The sequence below is a fragment of the Podarcis filfolensis genome, assembly GCF_964270895.1.
Source record: "Podarcis filfolensis genome assembly, chromosome: 2".
NCBI lineage: Eukaryota > Metazoa > Chordata > Lepidosauria > Squamata > Lacertidae > Podarcis > Podarcis filfolensis.
Window position 1 is genome coordinate 7,570,016 of NC_139605.1, and position 16,326 is coordinate 7,586,341.

Genomic DNA, 16,326 nt, shown 5'->3' on the forward strand with positions numbered 1-16,326 from the left:
GGTGGCCAAAGTATTGGAGCCTCAGCTTCACAATCTGTCCTTCCAGTGAGCACTCAGGGCTGATTTCCTTCAGAATGGATAGGTTGGATCTTCTTGCAGTCCATGGGACTCTCAAGAGTCTCCTCTAGCACCGTAATTCAAAAGCATCCATTCTTCGGCAATCAGCCTTCTTTATGGTCCAGCTCTCACTTCCATACATCAATACTGGGAAAACCATAGCTTTAACTATATGGGCCTTTGTTGGCCAGGTGATGTCTCTGCTTTTTAAGATGCTGTCTAGGTTTATCATTACTTTTGTCCCAAAAAGCAGGCGTCTTTTAATTTCGTGACTGCTGTCACCATCTGCAGTGATCATGGAGCCCAAGAAAGTAAAATCTCTCACTGCCTCCATTTCTTCCCCATCTATTTGCCAGGAGGTGATGGGACCAGTGGCCATGTTGTTAGTTTTTTTATGTTGAGCTTCAGACCATATTTTGCGCTCTCCTCTTTCACCCTCATTAAAAGGTTCTTTAATTCCTCCTCACTTTCTACCATCAAGGCTGTGTCATCTGCATATCTGAGGTCGTTGATATTTCTTCCGGCAATCTTAATTCCGGCTAGGGATTCATCCAGCCCAGCCTTTTGCATGATGAATTCTGCATATAAGTTAAATAAGCAGGGAGACAATATACAGCCTTGTCGTACTCCATTCCCAATTATGAACCAATCAGTTGTTCCATATCCAGTTCTAACTTTAGCTTCTTGTCCCAAATAGAGATTTCTCAGGAGACAGATGAGGTGATCAGGCACTCCCATTTCTTTAAGAACTTGCCAAAGTTTGCTGTGGTCGACACAGTCAAAGGCATTTGCATAGTCAACGGAGAAGTAGATTTCTTTCTGGAACTCTTTAGCTTTCTCCGTAATCCAGCGCACTGCCTTGCCGTGGCAAAGGGGCTTGAATAACTCAGAGAAGCTAGGAGCTATGCCGTGCAGGGCCACCCAAGATGGACAGGTCATAGTGGAGAGTTTTGACCAAACGTGATCCACTTGGAGCAGGAACTGGCAAGCCATTCCAGTATCCCTGCCAAGAAAACCCCATGAACAAAGACAACAGGCTTATACAGTGGTACCTCGGGTTACATATGCTTCAGGTTAGACTCCGCTAACCCAGAATTAGTACCGTGGGTTAAGAACTTTGCCTCAGGATGAGAACAGAAATCGCACAACGATGGTGCAGCAGCGGCAGGTGGCCACATTAGCTAAAGTGGTGCTTCAGGTTAAGAACAGTTTCAGGTAATGAACGGACCTCCGGAACGAATTAAGTATGTAACCAAAGGTACAACTGTTCCACTTAGTACAACAAAATATTGAAGTGGTTCACACAATGTACAATGATGGCATCACAAACAAAAAGGAACGACAGAGCATCAAAATGCAATTAGAACCCATTAAGCAAAACATTAATACATTCATAGGGAAATAATGCCCGTGGTCTATTATATTGCTTCTATAAAAAAAGGCATAGTGCCCATGTATAAACCCTAAACTGTGGTTAAACTGCAGCTTGTTTCTTGCAAACAGTATAGGAAAAAATACAACCATATATAGATGGGGGTTATGCAGTGGCGTAGCGTGGGTTGTCAGCACCCGGGGCAAGACAAGTAATTTGCGCCCCCTTGTGTGAGAGAGAGTGAGTGAGCCAGGTAGGGGCAGAGAGCTGCGAGTGCAAGCGCCCACCCCCAGATGTTGCGCCCGGTGCGGCCGGCCCTCCCCTGCACCCCCCACGCTATGCCACTGGGGTTATGTTGTAGTGTATGGAGGAAGCCAGTTTAACGTGAGGCCCTTCCTCATAGCTCTCTGGGTGTGGGAATCTTCCTAATATCTTGGGGTGTCTCTGCTACATATCCTGTATTCTCTTACAGAGTTGGGAAACCTGTATCTGTGAACCATGGGGAACCAATGCCACAAGAAACCTGACTGGGAAGACATGGAACTCATTAATGAAGTGATAGAGGTGAAATAATCAAGAACTAAAGGCCAATGGCCCATCTAGTCCAGCATCCTCTTCTCCCAGTGGCCAAACAGGGGTACATGAGCCCTCTCCTCTTCTGTGGTCTCCCCACACTTGTATTAAGAAAAAATTACTACCTCTAAGTGTGGAAGCAGGGGATAGCCATCATGGCTAGTAGTCATTGATAGACTTCTCCATGAATATTTTCAAGCCATCCAAGTTGGTGGCCATTTCGTTCCCATTTGCTAGTGTGCTGCCAGGGGGTGGGAGTGGGGCCAGGGGTTGAGTTCCCAGTCCCTCTAATGCTTGAGAAGGAGATGTGCAGGCCACAATAGATTAGATAAGGTTGCCTCTTCCATATGGCCTGAAGGCATCACTTGTGGAGTCCCTTGTTGAAGACTAGATTGAAGACTAAATCTAGTCTTCAACAAGGGACTCCACAAGTGATGCCTTCAGGGTCTGGAGGTCCTGGGGAGCGCTGGGGGTGCCAGTCTCAATATAGCTGCTATGGCGGGTGGAAGGAGCAAGACCCTTTAGGGGGCATTAATATTGTGAGCCCCTCCATCAGAGGCTCAGGTTGCATAGATGTGTAAATAAACTATCGATCATTAAGATACCACACTCTCAGATGTCCCTCATTTTGAGGAAACCGAACCCTCTGTAAGCTCCTGGAAACCTGGAATACCACACCATTTGGAGATTGGGTGTGTGTGCAATAAATGGGTATACTTTAAATGTGTGGTATGTAAACAAGCACATCCCGGATTTCTCACTTGTAGAATGTGAGTGAAAGATAGAGATGATGGGAGGTTGTTGCTCCAGCTTGAACAATAGGCTCCTATTGAAATTATTCCTTTCTTCTGTTTCTGGTGATATAGGAGGAGAGGAAGGCGGCTGCAAATTTCCTCACTGCAGGCCAGGCTCCATCTTCAGTTGAGCAGAGGCAGCTGCAGAATGAAACCCAGGAGGAAGAGGATGATGGGGAGGGCAGGATTTGGGGTAAGTTCAGACTCCCCCTATCCTGCTATATGTGCCAAACCCACGCACCCCTTTGCCCTTCCCCCACACCTGACTAAAGGCCCTCCTTTTATTGCTCACCCTCTTGCATATGCTTCCCCAGCTCACCTGGGCTGGCCAGCTGTTCCACATGCTTCGGTTGGCATGGCCACCTACTGGTCACCACATGAACTGCAGAGCGTGACAATACCTTACATTCTTATTTATCTAGGAAGGGAAGAAAACCAGGAATTGTGCCAATGCATTCACAATAAGTGATTTTGTTTCATAAGAAAATGAATCCCTGTCCCAGGTTATACAGGGACTTGTATCCTAATTGTTCTGCCAGAGCATGCAAACCAGCAAACACATCAAATTTCAGCAGTATACTGTTGTTTAATTCCAGTAAACTAATTCTGAAGCCATTAATATTCCCTTCACTCTCTTAAACTCCTGCTTTAGGGGAAAAGAAAAATCTGCTGGTCAAGGTGTCTTTCGGCAGCATATTCTAACAGACAAAGGGGAAATAAATAAGTCGCACTATGGGAGACAAACAATTTTAATGAATTCAATGACACCACAACACATTTAGGGGAGAGCCAAAGGACGGCTTGCTTCTCCTTTGCTGACCCATAAAGTATTTCTCGCCTTTATTTCAGCAGGTGATACGCAGGTAACTGAGAATGAAGGACAATGTTGTGTGGTATCATCAGTGGAGCCTGAGCACAAAGAGATGAACGGAAAGGGTATACAGGTAACTCAGGTGGAAGAGAGACCCTACCAATGCAGCCAATGTGGAAAAAGCTTCAAATACAAGTCAAAACTTCATCAACACCAAATAGTTCACACAGGAGAGGCCCCCTATATATGCAAGCAGTGTGGGAAAAGCTATAAGAACAAGACGTCCCTTATTAGGCAAGAGAGAAGTCACACGGGAGAGAAGGCCTATAAATGTGAGGTGTGTGATAAAAGCTTCAGGTACAAGCAAAACCTTGCCCTACACCAACTCAAGACCCATGGACTACATAGGGTTGCCTCTTCCATATTGTTTTGTCTAGCCCTCAACAAAGGATTCCACATGTCTTCAGGGTCTGAAGGTCCTGGAGAGCACTGGGGGTGCCCGCCTCAAAATAGCTGCTATGGCGGGTTGGAGAAGCAAGACCCTTTGGGGGGCATTAATGCTGTGAACCCCTCACTCGGAGCTCAGGTTGCTTAGATGTGTAAATAAACCATCTATCATCAACATACCACAGTCTCAGCTGTCCTCATTCTGAGGAAACCGAGCCCTCGGTAGGCGCATGGAACCCCTGGGAATACCGCACCACTTGGAGATTGGGTGTGTGTGCAATAAATGGGCACACCTTAAATGTGTGGCGTGAACAAACACAGCCCTAATTTCTCACTTGCAGAGGGTGAGTGAAAAAGATGGTGTGGACTGTTGCTCCAGCTATTGAAAGGATTCCTTTCTGCTGTTTCAGTTGATACCGGAAGAGAAGGAAGAAGAGCCTGCAAATCTCCCTGATGCAGGCCAGGCTCCAGTTTTAGTTGAGCAGAGGCAGCTGCAGAAGGAAAACAAGGAGAATGAGGAGGGCAGGATTGTAGGCAAGTTCCGTCTTCCCCTACCCCTTTGCCCTCCCCGCCCACTTGACTAAAGTTCCTCCCTTTTATATCTCACCTCCTTGCATATCCCCCCCCCCCACAGTTCACCTGGGTCAGCCACCTGTTCCTCATGCTTTGGTTGGCATGGCCACCTACTGGTCACCATATGAACTGCAGAGAGTGATAATACCTTACATTCGTATTTATCTTGGAAGACAAGAAAATCAGGAATTGTGCCAATGCATTCACAATAAGTGATTTTGTTTGTTTCATAAGAAAATAAATCCCTGTCCCAGGTTATACAAGCACTTGTATCCTAATTGTTCCGCCAGAGTATGCAAACCAAGAAACACATCAAATTTCAGCAGTATACTGTTGTTTAATTCCAGTAAAGGGATGCGGGTGGCGCTGTGGGCTAAACCACAGAGCCTAGGACTTGCCGATCAGAAGGTCAGTGGTTTAAATTCCCGCGACGGGGTGAGCTCCCATTGCTCGGTCCCTGCTCCTGCCAACCTAGCAGTTCGAAAGGACGTCAAAGTGCAAGTAGATAAATAGGTACTGCTGCAGTGGGAAGGTAAACGGCGTTCTCGTGCGCTGCTCTGGTTCGCCAGAAGCGGCTTAGCCATGCTGGCCACATGACCCGGAAGCTGTATGCTGTCTCCCTCAGCCAATAAAGCGAGATGAGCGCCGCAACCCCAGAGGCGGTCACGACTGGACCTAATGGTCAGGGGTCCCTTTACCTTTACCTAATTCCAGTAAGCTACCGGTAATTCTTAAGCCATTAATATTCCCTTCAATCTCTTAAGCTCCTGCTTTAGAGGAAAGGAAAGATCTGCTGGGCAAGGTGTCTTTCAGCAGGATATCCCAACAGACATAGGGGAAATAAATAACTCGCACTATGGGAGACAGACAATTTCAATCAATGAAATGAGACATTTAGTAGAGAGCCAACGGAAGCTTTCCTTCTCCTCTGGAGTCCCATCAAGACTTTCTCCCCTTTATTTCAGCAGATGATATGCAGTTAACTGAGAATGAAGGAGAAGGTTGTGCAACGTTGTCAACGGGGCCTGAGCCCAAAGAGATGAACGAGAATGTTATACAGGGAACTCAGGTGGAAGAGAGACCCTATCAATGTAGCCAATGTAGAAAAAGCTTCAAACACAGGTCGAACCTTTATCGACACCAAAGAGTTCACACAGGAGAGGCCCCCTATTTATGTATGTGGTGTGGGAAAAGCTATAAGACCAGCTCATCCCTTGTTCTGCATGAAAGAAGTCACACGGGAGAGAAGCCCTATAAATGTGAGGAATGTGGAAGAAGCTTCAGTCATAGATCAAACCTTGCCTCGCACCAAGTAACCCACACTAAAGAGAAGCCTTATAAATGTTCAGAATGCGGGCAGAGCTTCAGTCAAAAGTTCAACTTGAAAATACACCAGAGAACCCACACAGGGGAAAGGCCATACAAATGCTCAGAATGTGGCAAGTGTTACATTACCCGATCCAACCTTAGGAAGCATGAAAGAATCCACACGAAAGAGAAGCCTTAAAAATGCTCAAAATGTGGTCAGAGCTTCGATCATAGCACACATCTCAACACACACCAGAGAACCCATGAAGTGGAGAAAACATACAAATGCTCAAAATGCGACAAGGCTGCAGCAAGACCCTTTTTAAAATATCTAATTAATCAGCACAAAACAATTCCCACAAAATAACCCACAAATTTGGGGAAAGCTTTTATGATAGCGCACTCATTTCACATCAGTTTAATCGGCACAAGACAGCAATGGAGAGGCAGAGAGATCTTGCAAATGCTTCTGTTTCTCCATTCTTCTACTTCAGTGTATTGCTCCAATCACTGGTACTTCTTTTTAAATGCATGTTTTACTTGGCACTTGCTTCTATAAGTATTTTAATGTGTTTGTTGTATTCACGAATAAATTTTGTAGGTTTTTACCCCTTTTGCTTCTCATTTTATTACTCTCGCTCCCTGTCAAGGTTGCAGTTTTAAACATACTGTAACGACGTTTATTAAACAGCTTTTCTCATTGCACATGGCTGTAGAACCTCTGGCCTGTGGGCCAATCTGTCTTCCCTAAGCCATGCCTTATTATTTTTAATGTGGAATATATATATGAAAATAAATTTTGGATTTAAATTTTAAAAGAGAACAGGAAGGCTAGGAATCAAAATGCAAGAGGAGAGAGAGGGAATTTTTCTCAGCTGCCCTGTTGCTGGTCTTGGCTCAGTTTTCCTCCCTGTGAACTTCATTTCCCAGCAGCCTTTGCAAATCCCTCAGAAACAATCGGCAGCTGGCCCCATTTACCTGAGCATGTGCACAGCTGGGGGAGAAGAAGTCTGGGATGCAGGAGGCGAGTCATAAATTCAGCACCACCTGTCTACAGCTCAAGAGAAAACATCATGGTATCTTGTAGGACAAGCTTAACATAGAGTTCCCATTTCTGCTCTGCTTCCTGGGTGCTGACATCCTAGTTTTTAATCTTCCAACCCCAGAGTGAGTGCTGCATTGGGGCTGGATAGTAGACCCATTTTCCTTTCTACTTTCCTGGGTGAGTTGAAGGGATTCTTTCATTTCTTCAGAGGAGGTTGGAAGCTGAATCTGGGAGGTGCCTAGTGGTGGGAGTGGAATTTGGTGAGGAAAGTGTTGTTGCAACAGGCAACAGACTCTGGTTCAAACCCACAATGTTTAGAAGAAAAGGGCGTTCCTGTACAGGTTTCCAAACTTTTCATGTTGGTGACAACGCCTTTTAGACATGTATCATTTTTCAACGCAGCAATTCAGTTTTTCTAACCCCTTTCCAGCCCCAGGAGGAGCATGGGAAGAATTTGCACAATATACCTACATACTTCAGCCAACACACTATTGTGTGGCAACACACAGTTTAGAAAGCTCTGGGTTAATGTATCGGAGTGGGAGGCGGAAGGAGGGCCTTTCCCGAGTTTAGTTTCAGTTTCAGTTTCCCTTCTTTCTTCCTTTATCATCTTCCGTAAAGGAGCTTTGGCATTCAATGTTTCCTTATTTGGAGGTGTCCTGAAGCAGAAATATTAGGTTTGGAGACCACACTGCTGGGGAGCTGGACCTCAAAGTCCCTGCCAGGAAGCAGCAGCATCCTTAGGAGGAGGTGTACTTTGCCAGTGTAAAAAAATGACCACATTAATGCCATACTTTTAAAGGTACCTCTTTAAACAGTCCTGGCTTCCTCCAAGCATTCATTTCATTCATTCATTTTACTAACGTATATACCGCTTGGTACAGCAAAATATTGAAGCAGTTCACACAATGTACAATGATCCCATCACAAGCCAAAAGCAAGTACAGATTCTCAAAACACAGTAAGAACCAATCAATCAAAACATTAAGACTGGAACAATGCCTGTGGTCTATTACAATGCTTCTTTAGAAAAAGGCATAGGGCCCATATTTAAACCAGTAACTGAGGTTGATCTTAACAACTGCTTGTTCCTTGCAAACTGTATAGAAAAGAATACAGTGGTACCTCGGGTTAAATACTTAATTCGTTCTGGAGGTCCGTTCTTAACCTGAAACCGTTCTTAACCTGAAGAACCACTTTAGCTAATGGGGCCTCCCGCTGCTGCCGCTGGAGCACAACTTCTGTTCTTATCCTGAAGCAAAGTTCTTAACCCAAGGTACTATTTCTGGGTTAGCGGAGTCTGTAATCTGATGCGTTTGTAACCTGAAGCGTATGTAACCCGAGGTACCACTGTACATGCACAAATAGATAGTAGTGTTTGGAGGAAATCTGCTTAACGCAGGCATCCCCAAACTAGGGGTGTGGGAATATCCCTAATATCTTGGGTGTCTCCGTTACGTATCCCACATTCTCTTACAGAGTTGAGAGACCTGTATCTGTGCCCCATGGAGGACCATGACTCTATGAATCCTCACTGGCAGTGCTTTTTTGCGGGGGACGCAGAGGTACGCATACCCCTAAACATTTTGTGAATCCAAGTCTGGCCTCGTTAAGGGGCAGTATTTCAATGTGAGTAGGAAAATGAGAGCACCCCTAAACATTTTTCAAGGGAAAAACACTGCTTACTGGTATGAGGAACCGGGAGACGTCGAAGCCATGCTCTCCTTCCAGGTGAAATAATTAAGAAGCAGAGGCCAATGGCCCATCTAGTCCAGCATTCTGTTCTCCCAGTGGCCAAACAGATGCCTGTGTGGTCCCCCAAAACTCATATGAAGACGCATTACGTCCTCTGACTGGGGAGACAGAACAGAGCTGTCATGGCTACTAGCTGTTGACAGCCTTCACTTCCATGAAAATAAAATAATAATAATAATAATAATAATAATAATAATAATAATAATAATAATTATTATTATTATTATTATTATTATTTATTATTTGTACCCCGCCCATCTGGCTGGGGTTCCCCAGCCATTCTGGGCGGCTTCCAACAAAGATTAAGAATACACTAAAATGTCACACAGTAAAAACTTCCCTGAAGAGGGCTGCCTTCAGATGTCTTCTAAATGTCAGGTAGTTGTCTATCTCTTTGACATCTGGTGGGAGGGCGTTCCACAGGGTGGGTGCCACTACCAAGAAGGCCCTCTGCCTGGTTCCCTGTAGCTTTGCTTCTCACAATGAGGGAACCGCCAGAAGGCCCTCGGCACAGGACCTCAGCGTCTGGGCAGAACGATGGGGGTGGAGATGCTCCTTCAGATATACTGGGCTGAAGGCAATCATATTTTAAAGGGATATAAATTGGTGGGTGTTTAGTTACCACTGACTGTTATGCTGCCAGAGGGTTGGTTGTGGGGCCAAGGGTTGAGCGCGGCGGCAGACCCACCCACTTACTACCAATTAATAGTGCGGTGGACTCACCCCACTAACTTAAGGCTACCAGACGTCCCTGTTTCCCGGGGACAGTCCCCGGATTTACAAATCAGTCCCCTGACGAAATCCTATCATTCCTATTGAAATTGAAAAGTGTCCCCGGATTCATTGGAAAAAATCTGGCAACCTTACGCTAACTACCCCCCCTTAAATATAGCACACACTCTTCACTGTACGCCGATTGCACAAATTTCTACAATTAACCACAGTTTCTCTTGTGGGGATCTTGTGTGAGGGAAAACGTAGTAGATTAGAGTCTCGGGCAGGACTTGCTCAAACACGCATGAAAAGTTTTATTAAACTAAAAAAAGTTTGTGAAATAAAGCGGGTCAGGAAATCCATTCTTTCAAGTAAAAGTTAACTTTTATAAAGATGCCACAGGCTTAAACATAATGCTCTAGGCACCGCTTTTCTTAAACTTTGGTACACTTCAGTTAGATGTTTAGATTCTAGAAGAGGTGGTAAAATGCTCGGTTCAGTTTCTGCTACTTAGTTATGACAGGTGGTTCCGTTAAATACATTTAATACAGCACAGCTTCCTTTGCAGATTAATACTTTGGTCCGTGAGTGAGGGGCACTTTTCTTCAGTTACATACTCTCTTAATCATCTCATTCCTGAGGTATTCCAAATGGAATAATAGATCCAGGGGACTGGTTTAGGAGTCTTCTTTTCCTAGAAGAACTTGAGATCCATGGAGTCTGTATTCCCACAGCTTCTCCCTCTCCTGGCTCAGTCTCTGCCCTTCCAGAACATTCCTGTCTGTCTACATTTCCCAGACCCTCAACACTTTCTCCCTATATGTAAAGCTGTGAGGCTCTGTCCTCTTGCTAACATCCTCAGTGTGGATGTTCAACTCAAATATGAACCAGTTCTCCATCAAATCCTATCCTGAACCCTATCCCTCAACCTGAACCCGCTCTAACATCTCCAATCAAATTCTGTCCGTCTTCTCTAATACAGCCAAATCTAACTCTCTCCCTCAGAAATGGCTCCTTTTATTTTCCCTCCAAAAGTGCTGCTCCTCCCCCCTCGGGGTCTAGTTGACTTTGTAGCCAATCAGCAAAAGGCTCCAGCCCTCTGGTGGAATTTCTTAGGAACTGCACCACCAGACTCTAGTCTGGCTCGGCTGGCCATCACACGCCCTGTCCCTCTTGTGGTTGAGAAGACCATGTGCAGGCCACAGTAGACTAGATAGGGTTGCCTCTTCCATATTGTTTTATCAAGCCCTCAACAAAGGATTCCACATGTCTTCAGGGTCTGAAGGTCCTGGAGAACACTGGGGGCGCCCGCCTCAAAATAGCTGCTATGGCGGGTTGGAGAAGCAAGAGCCTTTGGGGGGCATCAATGCTGTGAACCCCTCCATCGGAGCTCAGGTGGCTTAGATGTGTAAATAAACCATTTATTATCGAGATACCACAGTCTCAGGTATCCCTCATTCTGAAGAAACCGAGCCCTCGGTAGGCGCATGGAACCCCTGGGAATACCGCACCACTTGGAGATGGGGTATGTGTGCAATAAATGGGCACACCTTAAATGTATGGTGTGAACAAACACAGCCGTAATTTCTCACTTGCAGAGGGTGAGTGAAAAAGATGGCGTGGACTGTTGCTCCAGCTTGAACAAAAGGTTGTTATTGAAAGGATCCCTTTCTGCTGTTTCAGTTGATACCGGAGGAGAAGGAAGAGGAGCCTGCAAATCTCCCTGATGCAGGCCAGGCTCCAGTTTTAGTTGAGCAGAGGCAGCTGCAGAAGGAAAACAAGGAGAACGAGGAGGGCAGGATTGTAGGCAAGTTCCGTCTTCCCCTAACCATTTGTCCTCCCCACTCCTCACTTGACTAAAGCCCCCCCCCTTTGTATATCACCTCCTTGCATATCCCGCCCCCCCGCAGTTCACCTGGGTCAGCCACCTGTTCCTCATGCAGCATTTGGCATGGCCACCTACTGGTCACCACATGAACTGCAAAGCGTGATAATATCTTACATTCTTATTTATCTAGGAAGACAAGAAAATCAGGAATTGTGCCAATGCATTCACAATAAGTGATTTTGTTTCATAAGAAAATAAATCCCTGTCCCAGGTTATACAAGCACTTGTATCCTAATTGTTCCCCCAGAGCATGCAAACCAATGAACACATCAAATTTCAGCAGTATACTTTTGTTTAATTCCAGTAAAGGGATGCAGGTGGTGCTGTGGGTTAAAACACAGAGCCTAAGACTTGACGATCAGAAGGTCAGCGGTTCAAATCCCTATGAGGGGGTGAGCTCCCGTTGCTTGGTCCTGCTTCTGCCAACCTTGCAGTTCGAAAGCACGTCAAAGTGCAAGTAGATAAATAGGTACTGCTGCAGTGGGAAGGTAAATGGCGTTTCTGTACGCTGCTCTGGTTCTCCAGAAGCAGCTTAAGTCCTGCTGGCCACATAACCCGGAAGCTGTACGTCGGCCAATAAAGCAATATGAGCGCCGCAAGCCCAGAGTCGGTCATGACTGGACCTAATGGTCAGGGGTCCCTTTACCTTTACCTAATTCCAGTAAGCTATCAGTAATTCTTAAGTCATTAATATTCCCTTCAATCTCTTAAACTCCTGCTTTAGAGGAAAGGAAAGATCTGCTGGGCAAAGTGTCTTTCAGCAGCATATTCTAACAGACATAGGGGGAAATAAATAACTTGCACTATTGGAGATAGCCAATTTCAATGAATGAAATGACACATTTAGTGGAGAGCCAACGGAAGCTTTCCTTCTCCTCTGGGGTCCCATCAAGACTTTCTCCCCTTTATTTCAACAGATGATATGCAGGTAACTGAGAATGAAGGAGAACGTTGTGCGATGTTGTCAGCAGAGCCTGAGCACAAAGAGATGAACGAGAATGTTATACAGGGAACTCAGGTGGAAGAGAGACCCTATCAATGCAGCCGATGTGGAAAAAGCTTCAAACACAAGTCGAACCTTTATCAACACCAAAGAGTTCACACAGGAGAGGCCCCCTATATATGTAGGCAGTGTGGAAAAGGCTATAAGAACAAGACGGCCCTTGTTCTGCATGAAAGAAGTCACACGGGAGAGAAGCCCTATAAATGTGAGGAATGTGGAAGAAGCTTCAGTCGTAAGTCAAACCTTGCCTCGCACCAAGTAACCCACACTAAAGAGAAGCCTTATAAATGCTCAGAATGCGGGCAGAGCTTCAGTCAAAAGTGCAACTTTAAAGTACACCAGAGAACCCACACAGGGGAGAGGCCATACAAATGCTCAGAATGCGGCAAGAGTTACCTTACTCAACCCAACCTTAAAGTGCATCAAAGAATCCACACGAAAGAGAAGCCTTATCAATGTGAAAAATGTGGGAAGAGCTTCAATCAAAAGAGCACTCTGAACGTACACCAGAGAACCCACACAGGGGAGAGGCCATACAAATGCTCAGAATGTGGGCAGAGCTTCAATCAAAAGAGCACCTTAAAAGTACATCAGAGAATCCACTCAGGGGAGAGGCCACACAAATGCTCAGAATGTGGCAAGAATTTCATTACCCGATCCAACCTTAGGCTGCATCAAAGAATCCACATGAAAGAGAAGCCCTATAAATGCTCAGAATGTGGGCAGAGCTTCGATCATAGCACACATCTCAATGCACATCAGAGAACCCATGAAGTGGAGAAAACATACAAATGCTCAAAATGCGACAAGGACTTTACTTCTCCGTTTGATCTCATTAAACATAACAGGATCCACATTGAAGAAGGACCTCACAAATGCTCAGAATGCGGAGAGAGCTTCACGTGCAGCACCTCCCTTATGGAACATCAGAGAATTCATAGAGGAGAGGAGCCAGATTTTGGCCTGAGCCATGCTTCTGAACCAAGTCTTGTTGAGCATAATGTAACCCGCCCTAAAAAGAAATGTTTCATATGTTCCATTTGTTCCAGAACATTTGGGTGCAGCGGAAGCCTTGGGTTACACCAACTGAGGCATAAATAGGAGACATCGCAGAGCTTCTCAGGCTGAAGCAAGACCCTTTTTTAAATATCCAATTAATCAGCACAAGACAATTCCCACAAAATAGCCCACAAGTGTGGGGAAAGATTTTATGATAGTGCACTCATTTCACGTCAGTTTAATTGGCACAAGACAGCAATGGAGAGGCAGAGGGATCTTGCAAATGCTTCTGTTTCTCCATTCTTCTACTTCAGTGTATTACTCCAATCACTGGTAATTCTTTTTAAATGCATGTTTTACTTGGCACTTGCTTCTATAAGTATTTTAATGTGTTTGCTGTATTCACGAATAAATTTTGTACATTTTTACCCCTTTTGCTTCTCTTTTTATTACTCTCACTCCCTGTCGAGGTTGCAGTTTTAAACATACTGTAACAACATTTATTAAACAGCTTTTCTCATTGCACATGGCTGTAGAACCTCTGGCCTGTGGGCCAATCTGTCTTCCCTAAGCCATGCCTTCTTATTTTTAATGTTCCTATTTGGAAAATATATATGAAAATAAATTTTGGATTTAAATTTTAAAAGAGAACAGGAAGGCTAGGAATGAAAATGCAAGAGGAGAGAGAGGGAATCTTTCTCTCTCAGCTGCCTGGTTGCTGGTCTTGGCTCAGTTTTCCTCCCTGTGAACTTCATTTCCCAGCAGCCTTTGCAAATCCCTCAGAAACAATCAGCAGCTGTTCTCATTTACCTGAGCATGTGCACAGCTGGGGGAGAAGAAGTCTGGGATGCAAGAGGCGAGTCCTAAATTCAGCACCACCTGCCTAGAGCTCAAGAGAAAACATCATGAGATCCTGTAGGAGAAGCTTAACATAGAGTTCCCATTTCTGCTCTGCTTCCTGGGTGCTGACATCCTAGTTTTTAATCTTCCACCCCCAGAGTGAGTGCTGCATTGGGGCTGGATAGTAGACCCATTTTCCTTTCTACTTTCCTGGGTGAGTTGAAGGGATTCTTTCATTTCTTCAGAGGAGAATGGAAGCTGAATCTGGGAGGTGCCTAGTGGTGGGAGCGGAATTTGGTGAGGAAAGTGTTGTTCCAACAGGCAACAGACTTTAGTTCAAACCCACAATGTTAAGAAGAAAAGGGCGTTACTGTACACGTTTCCAAACTTTGAATGTTGGTGACAACGCCTTTTAGACATGCATCATTTTTCGACGCAGCAATTCAGGTTTTTCTAGCAAACTGCAGGTTAAACTAACCCCTTTCCAGCCCCAGGAGGAGCATGGGGAGAATTCACAAAATATACCTACATACTTCAGCCAACACATTATTGCGTGGCAACACACAATTTAGAAAGCTCTGGGTTAATGCATCTGGGGGTGGGAGGCGGAAGGAGGGCTTTCCTGAGTTTAGTTTCAGTTTCCCTTCTTTCTTGCTTGATCATCTTCCGTAAAGGAGCTTTGGCATTCAACGTTTCCTTTTTTGGAGGTGAACTTGAAGCAGGAATATTAGGTTTGAAGACTGCACTGCTGGGGAGCTGGACCTCAAAGTCCCTGCCAGGAAGCAGCAGCATCCTTAGGAGTAGGTGAACTTTGCCGGTGTAAAAAATGACCACATTAATGCCATACTTTTAAAGGTACCCCTTTAAACAGTCCTGGCTTCCTCCAAGTATTCATTTCATTCATTCATTTTACTAATGTATATACCGCTTGGTACAGCAAAATATTGAAGCAGTTCACACAATGTACAATGATTCCATCACAAGCCAAAAGCAAGTACAGATTGTCAAAATACAGTAAGAACCAATGAATCAAAACATTAAGACTTGAATAATGCCTGTGGTCTATTACAATGCTTCTTTAGATAAAGACATAGGGCCCATATTTAAACCCATATTTGCGGTTGATCCTAACTACTGCTTGTTCCTTGCAAACTGTATAGAAAAGAATACAGTGGTACCTCGGGTTAAGTACTTAATTTGTTCCAGAGGTCTCTTCTTAACCTGAAACTGTTCTTAACCTGAAGCACCACTTTAGCTAATGGGGCCTCCTGCTGCCGCTGAGCCACCGGAGCACAATTTCTATTCTCATCCTGAAGCAAAGTTCTTAACCCGAGGTACTATTTCTGGGTTAGCGGAGTCCGTAACCTGAAGCATATGTAACCCGAGGTACCACTGTACATGCACAAATAGATGGGGGTCATGGTGTAGTGTTTGGAGGAAATTTGCTTAATGCAGGCATCCCCAAACTCGGCCCTCCAGATGTTTTGGGACTACAATTCCCATCATCCCTGACAACTGGTCTTGTTAGCTAGGGATGGTGGGAGTTGTAGAGTCCCAAAACATCTTGAGGGCCAATTTTGGGGATGCCTGGCTTAACGCGAGGCCCTTCCTCATAGCTCTCTGGGTGTGGGAATATCCCTAATATCTTGGGTGTCTCCGTTACGTATCCCGTATTCTCTTACAGAGTTGAGAGACCTGTATCTGTGACCCATGGAGGACCATGACTCTATGAATCCTCACTGGCAGTGCTTTTTTGCGGGGGACGCAGAGGTACGCATACCCCTAAACATTTTGTGAATCCAAGTCTGGCCTCGTTAAGGGACAGTATTTCAATATGAGTAGGAAAATGAAAGTACCCCTAAACATTTTTCAAGGAAAAAAGCACTGCTTACTGGTATGAAGAATTGGGAGACGTCGAAGTCATGCTCTCCTTCCAGGTGAAATAATTAAGAAGCAAAGGCCAATGGCCCATCTAGTCCAGCATCCTGTTCTCCCAGAGGCCAAACAGATGCCTGTGGGGAAACATGCAAGCACAAGAGCTCTCTCCTCTTCTGTGGTCCCCCAAAACTCATATTCAGACGCATTACCTCCTCTGACTGGGGAGACAGAACAGAGACGTCATGGCTACTAGCTGTTGACAGCCTTCA

General features: G+C 45.1%; 2 long non-coding RNA genes across 2 annotated transcripts; both read right to left on the reverse strand.

Moving 5' to 3' along the window:
* Positions 1 to 3,433: 3,433 nt before the first annotated feature.
* On the reverse strand, positions 3,434 to 7,392 carry LOC310757504. The gene is made up of 3 exons (XR_014545275.1): positions 6,914 to 7,392; positions 4,390 to 4,545; positions 3,434 to 3,705 (listed from the first exon to the last, which is right to left on the reverse strand). It is a non-coding gene; the product is annotated as an uncharacterized lncRNA (long non-coding RNA).
* A 3,546-nt stretch (positions 7,393 to 10,938) lies between these two features.
* LOC310757417 lies at positions 10,939 to 16,326 on the reverse strand. Its single transcript, XR_014545183.1, has 3 exons — positions 16,072 to 16,326; positions 14,150 to 14,988; positions 10,939 to 11,213 (listed from the first exon to the last, which is right to left on the reverse strand). It is a non-coding gene; the product is annotated as an uncharacterized lncRNA (long non-coding RNA).